Raw genomic sequence first — 23136 nt, forward strand, 5'->3', positions numbered from 1 at the left:
GTGGGTTCATTTCTGGGTCTTCAATTCTGTTCCATTGAACTACCTGCCTGTCTCTCTAACAATAGTAGAGAGTTTTTTTTTTTTTTTTTTTTTTTTTTTTTTTTTTTTTTTTAATCACAACTGATCTGTAATACAGTTTTAGGCCAGGGATGTTAATTTCCACAGAAGTTCTTTAATGTTGAGAATAGTTTTTGTTTTTACTATCCTGAGGTTTTTGTTATTCTAGATGCATTTTCAAATTGCTCTATGAAGAATTGAGTTGAAATTTTGATGGGGATTGCATTGAATTTATAGACTGCTTTTGGCAAGATGGCCATTTTTACTATGTTGATCTTTCCAATCCATGAGAATGAGAGACCTTTCCATTTTCTGAGATCTTAAATTTCCTTCTTCAGAAACTTGAAATTCTTGTCACACAGTTATTTCAGTTGCTTAGGTAGGGTCACACCAAGATATTGTATGATCTTTGTGACTGTTGTGAAGGATGTCATTTCCATAATTACATTCTCAGCCTCTTTACTCTTTGAATAGAGAAAGGCTACTGATTTATTTGAGTTAATTTTATATTCAGCCACTTTTCTAAAGTTGTTTATCAACTGTAGGAAATGTCTGGTGGAATCTTTGAGGTCACTTCATTATGTTATCATATCAATGCAAAAATAATAAAATTCTTGCAAACTGAGTATAAGAACACATCAAAACAATCATTAACCATGACCAAGTAGGCTTTATTCCAGGGATGCAAGGATAGTTCAATATATAGAAATCCATCAATGTAATCCACTGTATATAAACAAACTTAAAGAATAAAACCCACATGATCATCTCTTTAGATGCTGAGAAAGCATTTGATAAAATTCAACACTACTTTATGTTAAAAGTTTTGGAAAGATCAAGAATTCAAAACCCATACCTGAATGTAGTAAAAGCTATGTACAGCAAACCAGTAACCAACACCAAACTAAATGGTGAGAAACTTGAAGCAATTCCACTAAAATCAGGGACTAGACAACAATTACTATTCTCTCCCTACCTATTCAATATAGTACTGGAAGGCCTAGTAAGAGAAATTAGACAGTGAAAGGAAGTCAAAGGAATACAAACTGGAAAGGAAGAGATCAATAGTGTTATAGCTGTTAAGTTTGGCTGTGTTTGTGATATGAGGTCAATTTTGAGAAAAGGCCTTGAGGTGCTGAAAAGAAGAATATACACTCTTTTGTGTTTCAGTGACATGGTCTGTAAATTCATTAGCTCTATTTGATTTGTAAGTTAGTTTCAGAATTTCTCTATTTACATTTTGTATCAAAGAAAGTGGAGTGTATAACTCTTCCACTCTCAAATAGTAAGAGTCAATATGTAAATTTAGCAGTAGTGTAGCTATTTTGGAAAAAGAAAATATTGGTTTCCCTTATGTTTGCTACACATTTTTTTTAAAGAATTTTATTATCTTTCTGGTGGCCTTTTCTTTAGATTAAAATGCAGTGCCCTCACTACAGACCAGCTTTAAACACTATTTTTTTCAAATACTAAAATGACTGCATTTGTCTGCTTCTTGTTCAGTTTACTTGGAATATATCTTTCTGTCCTTTTGTCTGGATGGGATGTACATACAGAAGAAGAATACATCCTATTTTACATGTATTCACCTAGTATGTGCCTTTATATGGGAGAACTAAAGCCATAGATATGGAGAGATACCAATGAGCAGCGCTTCTTAATTCCTTGTACTGTGTTGTGTTTGTTCTTGTAGGTGTTTCTGAAGACGTTGTTCTTGAGCATGTGCTTCTTCTTTGGAATTTACTGATCCCCTGTATTATTTACTAAATATTGCTTCTTTTATTCTTTTCAGATGTCGTCAACGTTTTACACTGATCTTTTCTCTCTAGCTCCTCTGTAGTGCTCTATCAATAAATGGATATTGCTTTACTGTGGTTTTGTCATGGAATATTTTTTATTTTCTTGTATAGTGTTTGAATGCTTTGCTGTGTTTTGCAATCTTGGCTAGCATTTTGGATCTGAGATTCCATTTATATGTATGTCCAATTTAGTTTATATATGACTATATTACAGAGACATTTTAATTTAAGTCATGTGTTTAGAATATGAAGGATATAATAAAAGGAAATTTGATGCATTTTATTTTTAAATAATTATAAAATCTTCAGAGTAAATAAACCTATAACTACTTCTCCACTCTTGGTGGGGATGTAAACTGGTACCACCACTCTGGAAATCAGTCTAATGATCTCTCAGAAAATTGGGCATAGTACTACCTGAAGACCCAGTTATTCCACTTCTGGGCATATACCCCAGAGAAGCTCCATCATACAACAAAGACATATGCACTACAATGTTTATAGCAGCTCTATTTATAATAGCCAGAAGCTGGAAAGAACCCAGATGTTTTTCAGTAGATGAATGGATGCAAAAATTGTGGTACATTTACACAATGGAGTACTACTCAGCTATCAGAAATAATGGCTTTATGAAATTCTTAAGAAAATGGATGCATCTAGAGAATACCATCCTGAGTAAGGTAACCCAGTCACAAAAGAACAGACATAATATGCAGTCACTGACAATTGAATACTAATCCCAGAAAACTCTGAACACCCCAGAACCAACTCACAGATTATATGAAGTTCAAGAATAACAAAGGCCAAAAAGAAAAAGAAGGAAAAGAAAATTAAAACCACTATGCTTAATTTTACACACCACGAAAACTTTGACTATTTCCAGGTTACATTTTGTTTTACATGTACTTTATGTTTATTGTAACTAGTAAGTTTTAATGCATACTATCAAACCTTTAAAATATCAAGTACTGACAAAAGTGTATTCATATACTTTTATGCAAAAATGCTTAAAATCTGTACATTTATCTTTGTTTTTTTTAAAAATAAAGTTGTTAAATTTAAATAAAGTAAGCCTGTAACATTCTACTTTCATTTAGTATACAAATGAATTATTTTAGAAATGATTCATTGAAAATATAGCTATAGACTATTTCTTATATTTTTCTTCTTTTCAAATTCACTACTACAAATTTATTACAAATGCTCCACTTTATACTGTATTACCATGATAACTAGATTCACTAATCTGGAACTGATGAATATAAATCTCATAGTTCTGGAGGCAGGAAAGTCAAAGTTCTGTATATGTCTTCCCATGATGGAAAAAGAAAGGGCAAAGTGGTGAAGGAGAACTAGTTCAATAATCTACAGTGCCATTAATCCCACAATGGGGATATAGCAATAATATTCTGTTATCACCCAAAGCCATATGCTACACCATCATAATGGCACTTTCAGCTCAAAGTGAGTCTTCAAAGACAAATAATGAAAGCAGTAGCAAGATAAAATAAAACTTAAAGGGCTTCAACTATTTCTGTCTCTAGATTACTTAAGTCATTACCCTCAACACATAATTTTAATTTCACAGAATAATTTGGATCTATTATAAAATATGTTGCCCAAAATACAGAATGTTTTTTATTATTTTCTTTATTAGAGCTTCTTAATATCATAGCATAGCATTTTTTCAGTGATGATAGAGAATATAAGAAACTTGTTATCACATAAAACCACATATGCACGTGTATCTTTTCTTATAATTTAGTATTTAATAATCCTGAATAGACAATAAAAACATGAAAACTACAAGTGTAAGACGATCAAGAACATGCACATAACACCATATACACTGAATCTAATAGAAGAGAAAGTAAGGAGGAGCCTTGACTACTTGGGCACAGCAGAAATCTTTCAGAACAGAACACCAGTGACTCATACTTTAAGATCAACAATTGACAAATGGGACATCATAAAATTGCAAAGCTTTTGTAAGGCAAATGATACTATCAATAAGACAAAAGTGCAGTCCACACAGCAGAAAATTATCTTTACCAATGTTCTAGTCAATGGACTGCTACTATCCAAAATATACAAAGATCTCAAGAACAGTCCAAATAACTGAATAACCATATTTTGAAAGTGGAGTACAGAGCTAAGCATAGAATTCTCAACCAAGGAATCTCGAATGGCTTAGAAACCTGTAAAGAAATATTCAACATCCCTAGTTATTACGGAAATGCAACTCAAAATGACCCTGAGATTCTACCTCACACCAGTCAGAATGGCTAAGATCAAAAACTCAGGTGATAGCAGATGGTAGTGAAGATATGGAGAAAGAGGAACACTCCTTCATTGTTGGTGAGATTGAAAGCTGGTACAACCACTCTGGAAATCAAACTGGTGGCAGAAATTTGGACATAGTGTTACCTGAGGCATACCACTCCTTGGCATGTTACCCAAAAGATGATCCAACATATGGCAAGGTCACTAGCTTTACTATGTTCAAAACTGACTAAATCATAATAGCCAGAAACTGAAAAGAACTAAGATGCCTTTAAATAGAAGAATGGATACAGACAACATAATATATTTGCATAATTGAGTACTACTCAACCATTAAAAACAATGGCTTCATGAAATTCACAAGCAAATGAATGGACCTAGAAATGATCATCCTGAGTGAGATAACCCAGACACAAAAGAACACATATGGTATGCATTCACAGATAAGTGGATATTAGACCAAAAGCCAACAATGCCCATGATTCAACCCATAGACCTTATGGAGCTTAAGAGAATGACAAAGTTTTACCTTGAGGCTGGAATAGAATCATCTCAGGAGGTGGAAGAGAGAGAGACCTTTTAGGGAGAGAGAAGGGTGGAGGAAATAAGAGAGCCGTATTAGGCCCTGGTGAGATGGCAGATACAAAGTGTCAGGAATCTGAATAAAACTATTTGCAAGCTATTATAAATAGAGCTGCTATGAACATTGTGGTGCATGTATCTTTGTTGTAAATTGGAGTGTCTCTGGGGTATATGTCAGAAGCTGGAAAGAACCCAGATGTCCTTCAGTAGATGAATGGATACAAAAATTGTGGTACATTTACACAATGGAGTACTACTCAGCTATCAGAAACAATGACTTAACCAAATTCTTAAGAAAAATGGTTGCATCTAGAGAATATCATCCTGAGTGAGATAACCCAGTCACAAAAGAACAGACATAATATGCAGTCACTGATAGTGGGATGCTAACCCCATAGGCTTGGACTGCCCCAGAAACAACTCACAGACTGTGTGAAGTTCAAGAAAAAAGAAAACAAATCAAAACAAAAAAGAAACATTGTGCTCTCTCCTTACACACCAAGAAAACGTTGACTAATTCTGGGTTACATCCTGTTTTACATGTACTTTTTGCTCATTGTAACTAGTAAGACCTTAATGCAGAGTATCAAACCTTAAAAAAAAGAAAAAAAAAGCACTGACAAAAATGTATTTGTATACGTTTATGCAAAAATGTTTAATTTTTTTTACCTTTGTTTTTTAAAATAAAGTTAAAAAAATAAAATAAAATAAATATATTTGCAGGGCCAGGGGAAATGAGGAACTGGGATAGCCAATGGAGAGTCTTAGATACCAGGTAAAATTTGCTCCCAGGACCCAATATGGTTGACTTTAGGAGAAATGTTCAGAGAAGGGGTGTATAGATCTGTTGAGACCTGATAGGCATGGCCCCTGGTCCAGGAATAGGTCACCCACTTGACTCAAAATTTTTAACCCAGAAATGTTCCTATCCAAAGGAAGAAAAAGGACAAAAAATGTAGCAGAGTCTGAGGGAAGGATCCTCCTTGAACTGCCCCACCTGTGTATTCATCCTGTCTTCACAAACCAAGCCCTATACTGTTGTTATGATCAAGAAATGCTTGCTGACAGGAACCTGGTATGACTACTCCTTGAGAGGTACAGGCAGAAAATGACCAATATAAATGTGAATGCTTGGAGCCAGCCATCAGTTTGAGCTCTGGAACACCATGGAAGGACTAGGGGAGCAGAAGGACTGGAGGAGGTGAGGGGGATTGCAAACCTATAGGAAGAACAACTTAGGCTGCTTGGACCACCCAGTGCATACAGAGGCTGGACCACAAACCAAGGCGTGTACATGACTTCAGATATATACATAGCAAAGAATGGCCTTGCCTGACAGCAATGGGAGGGGAGGCCATTGGTCCTGTGGATGTCTGATACTCCAGCAGAGGGGAATGCTGGAGCTGTGGGTGGAAAGAGTGAGGGTGGCTGGGAAGCACCCTCATGGAGGCAAAAGGGAAGGGGGAAGGATGAATAGGTAATGGGGAGTTTGTAGAGGGGTAGCAGGAAAGTGGGATGTCATTTGAAATATAAACCAGTGGAATGATTAATTTTAAAAAATTAAAAATCTATTAAACCACAAATTCTATAAATGGAAAATTAAAAGAAAATCAAACATTTTCAAAGTCCAAATAAGTATATCAAAATGATTCTAGTCCAGATGGTCTCCATCCACACTTCATTGAAATCATTCATTTCTGTTTCATTTTTTCCCCAAAAAATGAAATAGGGATGATCTTGTTCTTTGGAATAATGTTCCTGAATGAGTTCAATTACCAGCACATATTAATGTTGTAACTCTCTCTCAAATATTTGGTTTCTTTGCCTAATCCCAAAATCTCTCTTTTTCAATCACTTTTATGTTCATAGTTTAATAGAATTAGTATACAATGTTTAATTCAATCTCATTATAAGTACAGTAGAGGGTAAAATCATGTCCACTCTGTAAGGATCTTTTTATTTTACAGCTTCCAACAAAATCTCTGTGGTTTTCCTGTGATACATCATCTTCTCACAGTTTGGAAAGCCACTTCCCCAAAGAAGCATTACACACTAGCTAGGGATTTATTTTAATTACTTACTGAAATTAAACGCTTTTATTGGCATGGATTTAGTTTGCAGTCTTATTTATTTATTTATTTATTTATTTATTTATTTAGGGTTGTTTTTGTCCCTATATGATATTTTAAAAAAAGACAAAACTGTTTGTGGTTTAACCAACTTTTGTGAATGCCTATGGTATCTATCTAGTTATTAATTATCTTTCTCTGTTGGAGTGACTCTTTATTTTGAAAAGTTTTTTAGTTTTTCTTATACAGTTTCCCCCATTTCAGAGAAAGCAGAAACTGTGGGTACAAAATGGAAACATAACTTCCTGGAAATGACTCTTGGTCAGCCGGAACAGGCATCTTCAAATATGATTTCCATCACAAATCATTACTTTTTGGTTGAGACATCAGAAAGGTTGAGACATCAGAAAGAAGGCTTTGATCTTTATTCCATTCATTTTAGGTCACATAAAATAAACCTAATTTTTTAAAGTGTAAGGAAGAGCTTAAAAGACAAAGAAGAAAGAAATAAAAGACCAATTAATATTTTGTTTTTATTATTTTAAGTATTTTCTACCCAACAAGTTCATTTTTTTAGTTATCTGCTATTTCCTTAATTTTAATTGTGTTTATTTGGTACATCATTTAGTGATGTTTTATTTATCCTTCAGCTCCAAAACTCAAATTTGCCACCATCCATAAAAAATTTCTATGCTAGATAGAATTACCAAATTCTAGCATTTGTAGTATTTAATTTTATGTTCTTCCTTTCAAAATGCGTACAACTGATTCAGCAGTAAATACTTTCTTTCTAATTATATTATTTTCCTATTTCCCTTCTAAAGCTGATTTGAATATTTAAAAGTCAAGTCATTTTTCCTATGAGTGATTTCACACTTATATTCCTGTTAATATTATTCAACTTACTAATTTTTTTTTCATTCCTAAAAATGAGATAACATTGGGTTTACAATAGGAAAACAATTGAGTTAAAGTTGGTTTGAAAAGTTAGCAGATGAATTCTCTCTTTTCTGCCTCTTGACAATACAAAAATGTTTGACAGATATATCACTTGTTTATTCAAATAATTGAATTCTGTATACATAACTTTGCAGAAGACTAAGATAAGTAATCATTTTATTTGAGCAAAGTGTCACCAGTGAAAGCATTATAAATCCCAGCATCATATATTGATCTTGTCACATTAATAAGATGTGGTGCATGCACAAACAAAGTTAATGGTTGTAATATTTGAACTACCCAGAGAGGAGAATGAGGTCTGTCACTGTAGTCTCTAGAAAACCCAAAGGGCAAAACCATGTGACCCAGAGTGTTCTATGTCACAGCTGCAGGATGTGCTTTACACAAAGTCAATATTAGAATTATTGTGATAATCTGTGCTTACTGGGTATGAGGTTTTAGATACTAAGAGGGGTTTTCTGCAGGTGATGTTCTATCTCTGGGTTCCTGTTTATGTCCGATTTCAAAATCCAAGTCGCAGTTCTTATTTCTTCTTTCTTTAGAGGAATATTTGTAAAAGTGAGAGAAAGCATTTATTTTGATATATTTTCCTAGATATAATATTAACCCCAAATTTGGTTAGCATAGTCCTGAAGTAAAAATGGGTCTAGCTGCCTCTTCTAGGTCTTCAGAAATACCTTTGTTTCACATTATCATTCTCCTTCATTTCAATCTATCAATGGCCTGCATTACAAATAAATAAATATCAAACTAATATGTCTTTCTTTAAAATGTGTTTTATATTTTTTGCCACAATGTACCAGATAATTTTAATAAAACCTAAACTCTAGTCATGTTTCCTTATATAAATCTTTACATTTACTATCCCACAATTTGTTGTTTAGTGCCTATATTCACTTTTGTTTTAATCAATCCACTCATAGATTTCATTTAATTTAAATTTAATTTAAGTCATCAATTTAATTAATGGCTGATATATTTTAATAATTTTTTTTTGTGTTACTCCAACATACTAAACTTGTCTAGCCATGCATCATCTGGTCACTTTAGGATCTCACTGAATACAGATGTTTTCTTAATATTTCTTATATATTTGTTATAAAGAAAGATAAAAATTTTTATTAAGTTTTACTTTAATGTTTATTTTATTTGTATAAATCAAAAATAGTATATGTTTGAATAGGAAAGTATATGAATATATATGTGAATAAAGGTATTCTCTAAGGCCAGAGGACATTGGAATTTCCGGGAGCTGTAGTTAAAGGAGGTTATGAAACTGCCAGAAACAGATGCTGCAGAATGAACTCCAGACTTCTGTTATTGTAGCAGGTGCTCCTAACTAATGATCCATGTCTATAGCCCTCAGTGCTTTCATTTATGCAATTATAGTATGATTTGCCTTCCAGAAACCTCTTTAGGCTTGCAATGATCATTCCATCAAATGCTAGAATACTGGTAGAGGAGAGTGGGTTCTCCCTTTAGCATCTCTCTCTCTCTCTCTCTCTCTCTCTCTCTCTCTCTCTGTCTGTCTCTCTGTCTCTTTCTCTCTCTCTCTCACTCCCTCCATCTCTCCCTCCCTCCCTCCATCCCTCCCCCCCTCTCTCAAATTCTTATATCAGATTATCTCTTTTATAGCTATTATCCAAAGGGAAATGGTCACTTGGTTTGACTAGATAAAAATTTGTTCTCCAGTCTTAAACAGAAAACCTCAGAAAGATGTTCTGCTAGAACCTGGAAGGAGGGTGCTGTGTGGGTCCATTTGAAGCTCACTACAATCAACGTTCCCTATATGTGAAAACTCATCCATGCTTCCTTCAGGGGTTATTTCCGAAATCCTGATATCTGATATTTATGGGTACCAAAGTCCAAAATACTTTTTCATACGCAGACCACATTGCAAAAATTGATGATAAAAGCTCTTTAAGGGAGGTTGCTCAAGAAGGTGGTTTTGTGTTGGCTCCCTTGCCAGTTAGATGACAGAGGAACACTAGGAACACTTAACTGTGGTTGAAAATGCAGGTTTATGAACTTCTGGCACAAGATTGCAAAACAGTGTGTGTGTGTGTGTGTGTGTGTGTGTGTGTGTGTGTGTATTTTTCATGTTTGGTAAAATGGTGTAGGAATTGCAGCAGAAATAGATGTTCTGTGATTTGAAATATTTTAGGCAATTAAAATAATGTAAAAACTCAAAGTCCTAAATTATCAGATGACTCTTGATAACCTATTAAGTCAGCAGTGAAAGACAATAAAGTACTGAGCATTCATTACTCCTCATTTATACCATGGAAATTTCAAAACCTACAGCATCTACTTGGCAGTTCAAAACTGATAGAAATGTCCTGGAAAAAAAAGGGCAGCAGAGCAGAGAATAATACATACCACTTAATTTCAAAGATAATGAGTTTCAAGACTGTATGTGAATAAACAGTATTTGTAAAATATCATTAAACATGGATCTTATTCCTAGCATGGTGGAATGTCTTAAATTAATATTCTTGACTATTGAACTAGTTCAAGGCCAGAAACGGCTACATGAGTCTTTGTCTCAAAAATAAAATAAATAAAATAAAATAAATAAAAGACCAAATAGATCAAATTCATGGCATTAGCAGAATGCCTATAATAAGATCTTGACTTAGTTCAAACAAAACATGTTTTTGAGAAACAGAATTTGAAATATTTGGTTTATTTGCTAAGAGTCTTGAATTTTAGATTCACCCTCAAGGTCTGAGGCTAAGAAATATGAGAAAAGAGGCTCATTAAACGATAACACTTCCTCTCTGATTGTTGATGATTCAAAATCTAACTATTTCAGACAAACTGGGGCTTTTTTATAAATACTGGTAGTTCTTTTTCTGGGTACTAGATTGATGACTATTTTATTTAGTCTTTTATATCAAACCTAAATGTTACCAAGTACTGCCAGTATTTCAGGGATATTGAGATATAAACTGAGGCATGGGTAGCCTCAAAGTTTACTTCCCTGAAGAACTCTGGCTATCCTATCCGGAAGTCAGATGCTATTTAAAACACATTGATGTTACTAAAAAATGCAAGTAATTATACACTCAAAAATTGTAGTAATTTAACAAATGACTTTAAGCTTGTGTTGGAGCATAAGGAGGTGTACTTCTTTGAGATATTTTGTTCATCTTTAAAAGTGTCTTTACTTCTCTACTCTCCCCCCCCCCCCCGAGTTGAGTTTTGTATAGTCCACTGTGCTTTACCTCATTATTTCAGGAATTAAATCACCGTCTATTGACTGATTGTGATTATGTATTGTGTCATATACTATTTTTTAGATAATTTTAAATAAGCTTTAGAATTAATCATTATGAAGATATGAGGTTGATTTCCTCTTCCACCAAACCAATTCAATAATTATTTTCTTCCAAACTTAGATAACATTATCATTCAATGTCCTTTTTTTTTGTTTTCATCTTCAAATATATTCAAGACCACTGAAGTAAAACAGTGTTGGCACATATTTTTGTCCTCTGACTTTCATGAAGATTTCTTTGTTTTTTATTTTTTAATTTTATTCTTCATTCTCCAATATTTTTCTTACATGCCACCATGTGAAAAGTACTTGCTATCTTCCTATTTGATATGATTCTTAATGAAATTTGGTTTATTTGCTCAAAAATCAATGTCCAGATCATTTAATTTTACTAAACTTCATCTCTTGATCTTAGCCAAAAGGCCGAGAAGCAACTGAACCGTTACTTTTAAAAATGAAAAGAAAAAACTGCAGTAACAGCACTTGAAGTTACAATTTGTATTTAGAAATTGCCAAAAATATCAGTAAAAATGGAAACAGAGGGGGTAAAAGAGAATGACTCCTCCCAGTGATGCCAGATAAGCCAATCCTCTGCTTCATATCCATGTGGAACCATGGATACCCTCTGTGTACTCTTGATAACCCAGGATAGAGGGAACAGTAGGCTGCTGATGCAGGAGTAGAAGGGGTAGTTGGGAAAACATCCTCAAAGAGGAAGAGGATAGGGGAGTTGGAGAGGAAAAACTGGGAAGGGGGATAACAATTGAAATGTAAATAAATAAAATAACCAAAATACAAAAATAGAAAAAATGTAGGACTATCAAAAAAAAGCAGCAAACAATAACAGTCTAACTCACTGAACAATGTCTTAGCTTGAACATTGTAACACTAGAATCAGAAATAATTTTAACATAAAATACACACTTATGTTTAATTTTGTTTTTAGGATTTTTACAGTTGAATTTGTATCAAATCTACCCTCCATGCTTCCATCTCTCCAATTACTTCCTCTTCATGATCTGCATTTTTCTCTTGCAAATTCATGTGGCCTTTTATTTCAAACAGAGATGTTACCTCTTTTTGCCAGTATGTTCATGGGGACTGAGAAATGAACTGGAACACTGGTAGCCTCAGAGGTTACTTCTCTCAAGAACACTGCCTATGTGTATCCAGAAGTCATCAGTTGCCAAAAACTTCTCAGTGAAGTATACCACTCCATAAGATGTTCCACAATACACCTTAGGACTTCACCAGAGATACTAGTTTTTCATTAATGACAATTAATAATTATACTTGCAACTTTTCACAGTATAGAATATAAGAAATTGTGGCAAGTCCCCTAAATAGGACCTCTGTAACCTACTATCATTTGCCAAGTCTCAGTGGTCAATGCAGACTTGGGGTATTACAACCCAACATCATTGGATGGGTGCTACAAAATACTGCTTTGGAAAGAGTGAAAAAGTTTGCCACAAGGACTCACAGCTGTGATTCTATGGAAACATCATGCTCAAGATGATGCAAAATTCGAGTATGGAAAATTAAGAGTTGGTCTAAAAATTTTAATGACTGTTTAATATCAAAAGATTGGATGTACTTAGAGCATTTGATACCACAACCAGAGGATTTCCAGGAGATCTCTTGTACCCAGAACATCTGGCCCTACAGGTGGAGACATCCCAGGAGATCTATTGTACCCAGTACACCACAGTTTGAAGGTATCTCAGGAGTACCTCTGTACACAGGATGACCAGGCAATGACATCACAGTCTGAAGGCCTTTTGAGGGCTCTGTGGTATGCAGGACAACCGACACAAAAGATTGAAAGCCTTGCTGGAGTTTGGCTGCAAACAGGGAAGCACAAATAACAGTCCATAGCCCCCTGCTCCTGGAGAACAGCTTTACAGTCTAAAAGTTTGACTGCTCCTCTGAACATCCAACAGTCCAAAGATTTCAAATAAGATATAATATAGTCAGGGCAACAAATCAGCTGGTTTTCTGCCCCTCTGAAGACTCTCCAGTTAGAATGCCCCACAGGAGGTCTTCTACAGCTAGTGCAGTAGACCTACCAGGAGACCTGTAGCAACCCAGGGACAAAAGAGGTAGACTCCAGACAGAGTCATCTAGACAAGTCAATACCAGGGATAAGCAGATGAGAGGCAACTACAAGACCATATGCAAGAGAAGTCAATATTTGTGGCCATCATTAGAATTCAGTTTTCCCACCACAGTAAGCCTTGTATATGCCAACACACGTGAAAATCAGGAGGCTGATATAAAAATACTTTAAATCTTTCAGAAGGATATAAATAACTCCATGAGAGAAATACAAGAAAACACATAAACGTGTAAAAGCACTTAAAGAGAAAAAAATCCCCTAAAGAAGTACAGAAAAATGCAATCAAACTGGTAAAGGAATTGCATCAAGCAGTCTAAGTCCTAAACGTGGAAGGAGAGACAATAAAGAAGACAAATGGAGGTAATCCTGGAAGTTGAAAACCTCGAAAAGAGGTCAGGAATTACAGATGTAAGCATAACCAACAGAATACAAGAGAGAGAAGAAAGACTCTCAAGTGTTGAGGATACCTTGGAAGAAATTGACAGAGATGTCAAAGAAAATTCAGAACATAAAATATTCCCAATCCTAAAGATCCAGGAAATTCAGGACACAATAAAAAGACCAAATCTAAAAATAAGTTAAATAGAGCACAACGAAGATTCCCAACTCAAAGTATCTGAAAAAAATCATAGAAGAAAACTTCCCCGACCTAAAGAAGGAGATGACCATAAAGCTACAAGAAGCATATAGAACACCAAACAAATGGGACAAGAAATCTTAATGTCACAGAATAATCAGAACAGTAAACCCACAGAAAAAAGAAAGAATGTTAAAAGCAGCAAGAGAAAATGCCAAGTAATGTAAAATGGTAGACCAGTCAGAATTACACCATACTTCTCAAGAGAGGCTATGAAAGCCAGAATGGCCTCTTCAGAGCTAATTCGGACACTAGGAGAATACAGATCTCAGCTATGTCTATTATAACAGCAAAACTATTGATTAACATATATGGAAAAACCAAAATAGTTCATGACAAAACCAAATTCAAACATTATTTACCAATTCAGCCCTACAAAGGATCCTACAGAGAAAATTCAAATGAAAAGACAGTATCTAGATTAAAGAATAGACAAAATATAAAGCATCTCACAAAAAAGCCTAAAGAAGTGAATAACAAGTGCATAAAGCCACCTACCTTCAAAAACAAGTGCAATTATTTTAAAATTTATTTATCTATATTTTATGTGATTTGACTGTAGACTGTGTATTCCTTGAAAGAGTGGTTGAACGGCCTCTATAGAGATGTTCGGAACTGATATCAGATTCTCTTAAACTAAGGCAAGTTTTGCTAAGTTTGCACAACCATTTGTTCGGCCCATATGCACGTTTAAATTGAGCATTCATAACCACCTTCTGTAAAAGAACATAGCAAGAAACAAGTTGGTAAAATGTTATCCACATGCAGATGTGCTTCATATCTAACGTATAGAAATGATAGAGAATAATTAAGTCAGTGGGACCACATTTATTTATGAAGAATGTGTGCAAACAGCCTGGAAATTTAAGCTTGTGGTTTCATTGTTGATAATGTAATCACAATTAAATGCAAGTTTCCATCTTTACTAAGTAAAATAACAACTAGTAACTATTGAGTGTAAATATGATAATGTATAGTATTTAACCAGACTAAAGATAAACAGAATAAAAAACAAAAATATTTTCAAACAATACAATTGAAACTAAAAGAAAAAAATGTCCATGATTAGATTATATCTCTATTCAAAACAACTGATTAATTATAGCAAAGAGTATCATCATGTTTTCCCGAATTAAAATGAGCATTCTGAGCTGGAAGTACTAATACAAATTTTTCTTCATACAATTTCAGAAATTAATGATATAATTCATTTAACTTTGATTTCAAAGCCAGATATTAGAAGATATAATAAAAGACAATACAAGAATAAAGAATTTTTAAATCTGCCTGCTTAGTTTTATCTATTTGCAAATTCACTTATTCAATGAGTAATGAAGGTCATATTGTTTTGATAATTCAAAATAATGGGTTGAGGAAAAATAAGCAAATATTGCTATAAATTTAGTTTTGTTCAATAAGAACTTGGTATGTGTCATTGATTTTTTAGTCCTTTAATATTAACAATTTGTAATTGAATAAGTGACTTTTACTCTAGCAGGTGAATATAATATATATTGGTTCAAGTAATGTATTTTTAAAATACTAGGTATAAAATTGATTTACATAAATATTGGTTATTTTTTAAAAGAAAAGTTAAAAAAGTAAAAAAAAAAAATTGAAACTAAGGAGCCAAAAGTATTTCCAAAAATAAAGTTAAGAAACTAAGAATACCATGCTCATGGATTGGAAAGATCAACATTTTAAAAATGGCCATCTTATCAAAAGCAATCTACAGATTCAATGACATCCTCATCAAAATTCCAACCCAGTTCTTCATTGAGTTGAACAGAGCAATGTGAAATATCATCTGGAATAGCAAAAGACCTAGAAGAGCTAAATCCATCTTCAACACCAAGAAAACATCTGTGTGAATCACTATCCCTAACCGCAAGCTATATTACAAGGCAATTGTGCTGAAAACTGCATGGTACTGGTACAGAAATAGGCACATGGATCAATAGAATAGAATAGAAGATCCAGAAATGAGCCCTCACCTATATGGTCACCTGGTCTTTGACAAAGGAGCTGTAAACATTCAATGGAAAAAGGACAGCCTATTCAACAAATGGTGCTGGTCCAACTGGCACTCAGCATTCAGAAGAATGAAAATAGACTCTTTCTTATCTCCTTGTACAAAGCTCAAGTGGAAGTGGATCAAAGATCTCCACATTAAACCAGGTACACTGAAACTATTAGATGAGAAAGTAGGGAAAACCTTATAAATCATAGGCACAGGAGAAAATTTCCTGAGCAGAACACCAATGGCTCCAGCTCTAAAGTCAAAGATTGACAAATGGAACTTAATGAGATTGCAAAGTTTCTGTAAGGCTAAAAACACTGTCAAGAAACCAAAACGGCAGTCAACAGAGTGGGAAAAGATCTTTACTAACCCCACATCAGATAGAGGCCTAATACCCAAGGTATACAAAGAACTCAAAAAGCTAGACACCAGAGAATTAAACAACCATATTAAAAAATGGGGTACAGACTTAAAACAAAAATTTCTCAATTGAGGAATATCAAATGGCTGAGAAACATTTAAGGAAGTGCTCAACATCCTGAGCCATCAGGGCAATGCAAATCAAAACAACCCTGAGATTCTACCTCACACCAGTCAGATTGGCCAAGATCAAAAGCTCAGATGAAAACAGATCCTGGCAAGGATGTGGAGAGAGAGGAACACCTCTCCACTGCTGGTGGGGTTGTTAACTGATACAACCACTCTGGAAGTCAGTCTGGCGGTTCCTCAGAAAAATGGACATAGTACTACCTGAAGACCCAGTTATTCCACTTCTGGTCATTTACCCCAGAGACGCTCCATCATACAACGAAGACACATGCACCATAATGTTCATTGCAGCAATTTTTATAATAGCCAGAAGCTGGAACAAACCCAGATGTCCTTCAGTAGATGAATGGATACAAAAATTGTGGTACATTTACACAATACTACTCAGCTATCAGAAACAATGACTTAAAGAAAATCTTAAGAAAATGGATGCATCTAGAGAATATCATCCTGAGTGAGAGAACCCAGTCACAAAAGAGCAGACATAATATGCAGTCACTGATAATGGAATACTAACCACAGAAAGCACTGAACACCCCAGAAACAATTCACAGACTGTGTGAAGTTCAACAACAACAAAAAAGAATATATCTTAATTAAAATAAACTGTATCACATCCCCCTTTCCTCCCAACAGCCCCTGCTAGTCCCTCTCCAATGCCCTCAAATTAACAGCCTCTTTTCCTATATTATTGTTACATATATACATATGTGCATGTATATGTATCCACAAATACTTAATTACAACCTTAAAAAATGTATTGGTAAAAAAAAAAAGATAAAAGAAAAAAGAAACAGATTATGTAAAGTGTAAGTAGGGCACTTGGATGAATTAAGACTGAAACAACACATCTTTAGTCAGGGGTAAACCATGTTAAATTTACTTTTAATCTATGGATAGACACTTTGAAAATGAAATATATTCTTAAATGTTGAAGCCTTCAAATAAATCATTAATCCACAAGAATTAGAAAGCAGTAATACTAGTCTACCCTTTGAGAATACTTTCCTCTCCCTCATGATCTGGAATGGAGACTTTAATGAGCTATTTGCACAGAACACAGGAGACAACAGAAGGTATTTTGCCAAAATCAGAGCCGTGAGATTTAAGTTTAGACCCATAAATGGGATCTGCAAAGGGCAGGCTGATTGCTTGAACTGAAATAAATTCTTCTACAGAGACAATCCATGTTAACTCCTAATGATCATCTCTTGACAATTCCTAAAAAAAAACACATGTCTCTGCAACAGAATTCAAATAACTATAGTCCCAGTCTACAACTCTATAATGTAGTTAAAGGAGATCCATAGTGCTGTTTATCTAAATGATTAGATTAAAAAAATCAAGAATAAATTTGGAGATATTTTATTTTAAAATTTGACCAAAAAAGTTCATATGGAAAAACATTCAGGAACATTATATATGTTTTAAAATAATTAAATGCATGGTAAAATCCATTAATTAGCCTGAAATAACTATTAAATATAGAAGGAAAATAGGAGAGAAAACAAGATTGTGCTAAGAAAATCTCTTTTATTCTGTCCTCAAATCATTCATATCATGAAGCTCTCATCATCCATATTATCATATATAAGACCAAGTTTTTGAGAATTTCAGATATGTGTAAAATGTAATTTGATCATATTTCCCTTCTTACTCCTTTGAGGTCTATCTTATCCTGCCCCTCATTTCTTGAAAACTGACTTAAAATTAGATTGTTAAGAAGACTCATTGGCTTCTGGTTTATAATTATACTCAATGTACTGGTGACAGTTTTTTGGGGTGTCTGGTAAGGGACATAGTTGCTTCCTGGTGAGGTTGCCTGCTATTTGGTTACATAACTTTTGTTAGTATAAAACTGTAATGCTTGTCTATTTTGGCAGATCTCTCTATTTTTTCTCCTAGCTTTCATTTTATTTTTATAGAGAATAAGGAATCATTAGTTATAAAGTAATTTTTAATTAATCATTTGAATCAAGAAAGGAAAAAAAATCACTATTTCAGGTTTCATTTTTTATTATTTGCAAATATGATTTTTTATCATTCATAATTACTATTTAAACGATAACCACATCTTTCTAAGAGTTCCACTTTGTGTGCTGTAATACAAAATTATTGCTGATGCCAAGAAATGATTGCTGAAAGAAGCCTGGTATAACTATCCTCTGAGAGGCTCTGCCAGCACTTGACTAAGACAGATGCAGATACTTACATCAAACCATCAGACTGAGCCTGGAGACTCCAATGGAAGAGAGGAATCGAAGGAGATGAAGGTGATTTCAACACTATTGGAAGAACAGTATCAACCATCCTGACCACCCAGAGCTCCCAGAAACTAAACCACCATTGACCACATTTGAAGAATCCATGGCTCCAAATACATATGTAGCAGAGGATTGCCTTATCTAACATCAATAGGAGGTGAGGACTTGGTCCTGTGAAGGCTTGATGCCCCAAGGTAGGGGTATGCTAGAGCAGTGAGATGGGAGTGCGTGGGCGGGTGAGCACCCTCTAAGAGCCAATGGAGATGGGGAAATGGGATGGGGATTTTGTGGAGAGCAGACCAGGAAAGGGAACAACAATAAATCTGGAACAGTAGCTGAGAGATACTCATCGGCAATTAAGAAGCAAAACAGAGAAAAAAGTAAGTGGGACTCACTGGTGTATTTGAAACCTCCAAACCCATTTGCAGTGACACACTTCCATTAACCATACCATGACTTCTAAATCAGTAATTTTTTTCAAAGTAATTCCACTAATTAGAGATCAAGAATTCAAATAAATGAGCCTATAGGGGCCACCTCATTTAATCTGCCTTATGAAAACACAATTCTTTTTTATAGCATCCCATTATGTGTTTCTATTTGCTTTGTATAGTATTTAGACTACTTTTTAGAACTACCTTCATTTCTATATTGCAGCAGCTAAAATTTTATCAAGTATATCAGTAGGCTGTATGTCTTACAGTTCCTTTTTTATAACAGACATTCATAATATAATAATTATAATATAAAATATTGGTTATGTAAAATGTAACAGTGCAAGTGAAAAACACAATGTGTAAGTTATTGAGCCACCCAAATAAATGTCTTGATCTTAAACAGTAGAGACACAATAGATAGTTGTAGTATCTTATGAATTTGAAAACTAGATCACATACTTTTGAGGAACTTGGCCCGCCATAAGAAATACAAATATATGTTGATATCAAAGCTAAAAATCAGCAAAAAGAAGAGCATATATAAAATGTTACTGATTGAAGAACTACTAAATCAATTCTAAGATAAAATCTTAGGCAATCTGCTTTTGGTTCCTATAAAACATTAAAAATAAAAAAGGAAAGCACTCAAGCTTTCCTTTTTACAAACTTGATATCAAAAATATTAGCATGAAATCTAGGAACCTGCAGAACCATTCCACAGCAGGTGACAACAGCTGCATGATGACATTGTTCCCCTGCATGACAGGTGCATTGGCGCTATGGCCAGGAAAGGTCCAAGGTCACTGCTGATGTTAAAGCAGCTGCTGCTGAGAGACCACATCTATAACAGCTGCTGCTGAAAGACAGCATGAAGTCATTTTCGCAGACTGCTCCCTCCACAGTTTTGTTTGGGGCTGATCTGACTTTGATCCCTACACCTGCTACTTTATTCTTCTAAGAATTTTTCTGAGCAATATGCCCTTCCACAATAGCATTTTATCCTTTATCAACCAGAGTCAACTTCTATGACATGCCATGAAACTTTAAAACTCAATGGTTAAGTTGCCTTAGATATTTCCTTAAGGTTTTAAAAATTAATCAGTAAGTAAATTATATCATTTGCAAGGCTTTTACTCATTTAATATACATTATAGTACTTGAAATCAAATCACGTTGTTATTTCTTTGTAATAATTTACATTTGTATTGTCATGAAGACATTGGAGGTCAATTTATTTCCATCTTAGATTACTTTATCAGAAATTACATTGATTTAGATAACCTTCTATTTTTCAATTTTATGTTTTTGTTTTACCAAATGAATCTTTTAACTCATAACATTAGTTAGGTTTATATTTCTATGGAAGTTTTATGAGTATATTAATTATATTTTTTCTCATTGTCCACTGAGAAGTGATGCATGTGTGTTAGTGTTTGTGTGATTATGTTTTTCTGTGTGTGTGTGTGTTGAGAGAGGAAAGGCAGGAATGAAGGAGGAAAAAGGGAGGGTGGGAGGAAAGCAGGAAAAATGAGATGGCAAGGGAGGGAGAGGGAAAGAGAGATGAAGATGGAGTTATAGAGTGATAGGCAGGGAGAGGTACAGGGACAGTAACAGGGATAGGGGCAGTTTAAATCATGAGGTCATGTTTAAAAAACTCACAAAGAGGAATGATGACAACAACTTATAGAGCCATGAAAAGAAGACAAAAAAGAGAATGAATGAAAGAGAAAGAGAGAAAAGGGGGAAAGAAAGAAAGAAAGAAAGAAAGAAAGAAAGAAAGAAAGAAAGAAAGAAAGAAAGAAAGAAAATTAAAACTAAAGTGAGTTCTAAACAGATGCTTTATGACCCGCGTCAGGTCTCTTCTTTTAGGCCTAAAACATGTTAAACATGCAATTAATATAACAATAACTCCGTTAAGCTAGCTAAGTTCCTTGCTTCCACCAATGAATTTTGACTTACACCTGGCCTTATTTCCAGTTTTGAATGAGTTGCTAACCCTGATCTCAGTTGAGTCTGTGAACTCAGACTTTAAATGCCCTCATTACTTTGTGTGTTCTTGCGTTAACACCCACCGTCTAAATGCTGCTGCACTTACTGGCATCCTAGAGCTTTGCACCTGCATAGGTACAGAAACATCAACACAGTTTCTATATTTTTTTCTTTCTCTGTCTTCGATTTTTGCTCAGACCTTCTATTTAGTTCAAATCCTTCAGGGGATTTTGTAAGTGCACTATTTCTGTGTGGCTAAACACTCTTGCTTGCTTGCACCAGTGTCAGGAAGTTAGGCAACTTAGCAGCAGGTATTAGCAAAAGACTGAAAGTTTTTATCCATGTTTAAGTGCATGGAGGATTTAGAGTGGTTTCAATTTTTCTTTGGACTGGACTTTGGCCAGAAAACTATTATTTTTATGGGTATATTGAGAAATAGCTCAGAACAGCTGTAAGTACTAAAATAGAGACAGGAACTAACTTAATAGCACCTTCCATATCCTGAAATCTACCAACAGAAAGCTGGAACTTTGGAAAAGTATTTATGAGTGAGCTTCTCTGAATCACTCAAACCACTCCTAGCAGTCAGTGTGTTTCCTTGGAGGTTTCCCATCCACTCAATTCAGTCAGCCAGGTTTATGAGATGTGACAAGCTTGTAGAGCAAAGGAGAAGGCTGCTATTTATATAGTAAAGGGTAAAATCTCACTGTAAACTTAAGTTTGCAAAGATTCTTCCCATTGCTTGGAGTTCCTGGGGTGTTTTTATGGGGTGTTTTATCTCACATAGCACTTCAATATAAACTCATTCTTTGGGCAAGGAACAAATATGTAATTAAAATATAAGTAATTGCTTATCTTGAAAATGTGTATTCTTGATCATTACACATAATGATGTTGTGCCCCTAATAAGAAGTGAAGGTTATAACAACGCTTATTAAATTAAGTGTGGCATTATAGCTTTTTATATTATTGCTCAGTGCTCCAGTTACTGCAATAGATAACGTCAGCTTGATTATAGCTATGCAATTTAAATTATAACACACACAATAAAACAAGGGCAAGAAATTTTGATGAAAAAAATTGTGTGGTTCTTAATATGGAAAATTAGTTTCAATAAACTGGGTCTTGCAAGTCATACTGGCTTCTGGTAGAATATTTTGTCTCTTTAACTCATGGAACAATAGTTCTATAAAAGCTGTATTTCATTTCTATCTGCTTAAATGTGTGTGTGGGGGGGGGTGTATAGGAACACTAATGTGCTAGTTCATGAGCAAGATTGTGTGTGTATTTGCATATACCTGTGCATACATATATATTGTCACTGGTAACTACCCAGTGCCATCTTCAATGTATCCCAAAATTACTTTTAGAAGAAGAGTCTCTAACTCTACCTTGGGACCAAAAATTTAAAGGATAATTTTATTTTTGTGCCCTTCATTGCTGGGATAGCAGGGATAAGAGGCATGCACTGTTTCTCCTAGCTTTTTATGTGGGGCTCAAATTCTAAACTCACATTCTCAGTCACCATACTGAATGCATGTTTTCATTCCTTCTGTTTCAGTGAGGTTTTATTTTGGTATAAATAGCTTCTTGAAAATGATCAGGGGATTCCTAATAATTCCCAAAGTATTATTAGCTCAATATCAGGTAATTCCTTCAGAGAGCTCCTAAACCTGATAACAACTTCAGCAAAGTGGCCGGATATAAAATTAACACAAAAAATTAGTAGCCTTTCGCTAATCAAAGAATGAACAGCCTGGGAAAGAATTTGGGAATCAACACCTTAAACCATAGTCACAAAAATATTATAATTAAAGTATAGATTGTAACTTCTGTAATCAAAGCTGTTTGAGAATAAAGTTAACATCTTTAACCCATTATTTAAAAAAATGAGACATTTTCATTAATATTATTTTAATAGATTTTTTTCAAGTTCTCAGATCCTTGAAAATTTAATCAGAAACAACAATTTAAATCATTAATGGTATTTACGGAATGTAAAGGTTGTTTCTCTTTTTTGTGTATTGAAATTTTCTTGCAGGCTAAATTTACTTATTTTATACAAAATAAATTTACTTTCAATATGTATAA

Source organism: Micromys minutus, assembly GCF_963924665.1.
Source record: "Micromys minutus genome assembly, chromosome: 5".
NCBI lineage: Eukaryota > Metazoa > Chordata > Mammalia > Rodentia > Muridae > Micromys > Micromys minutus.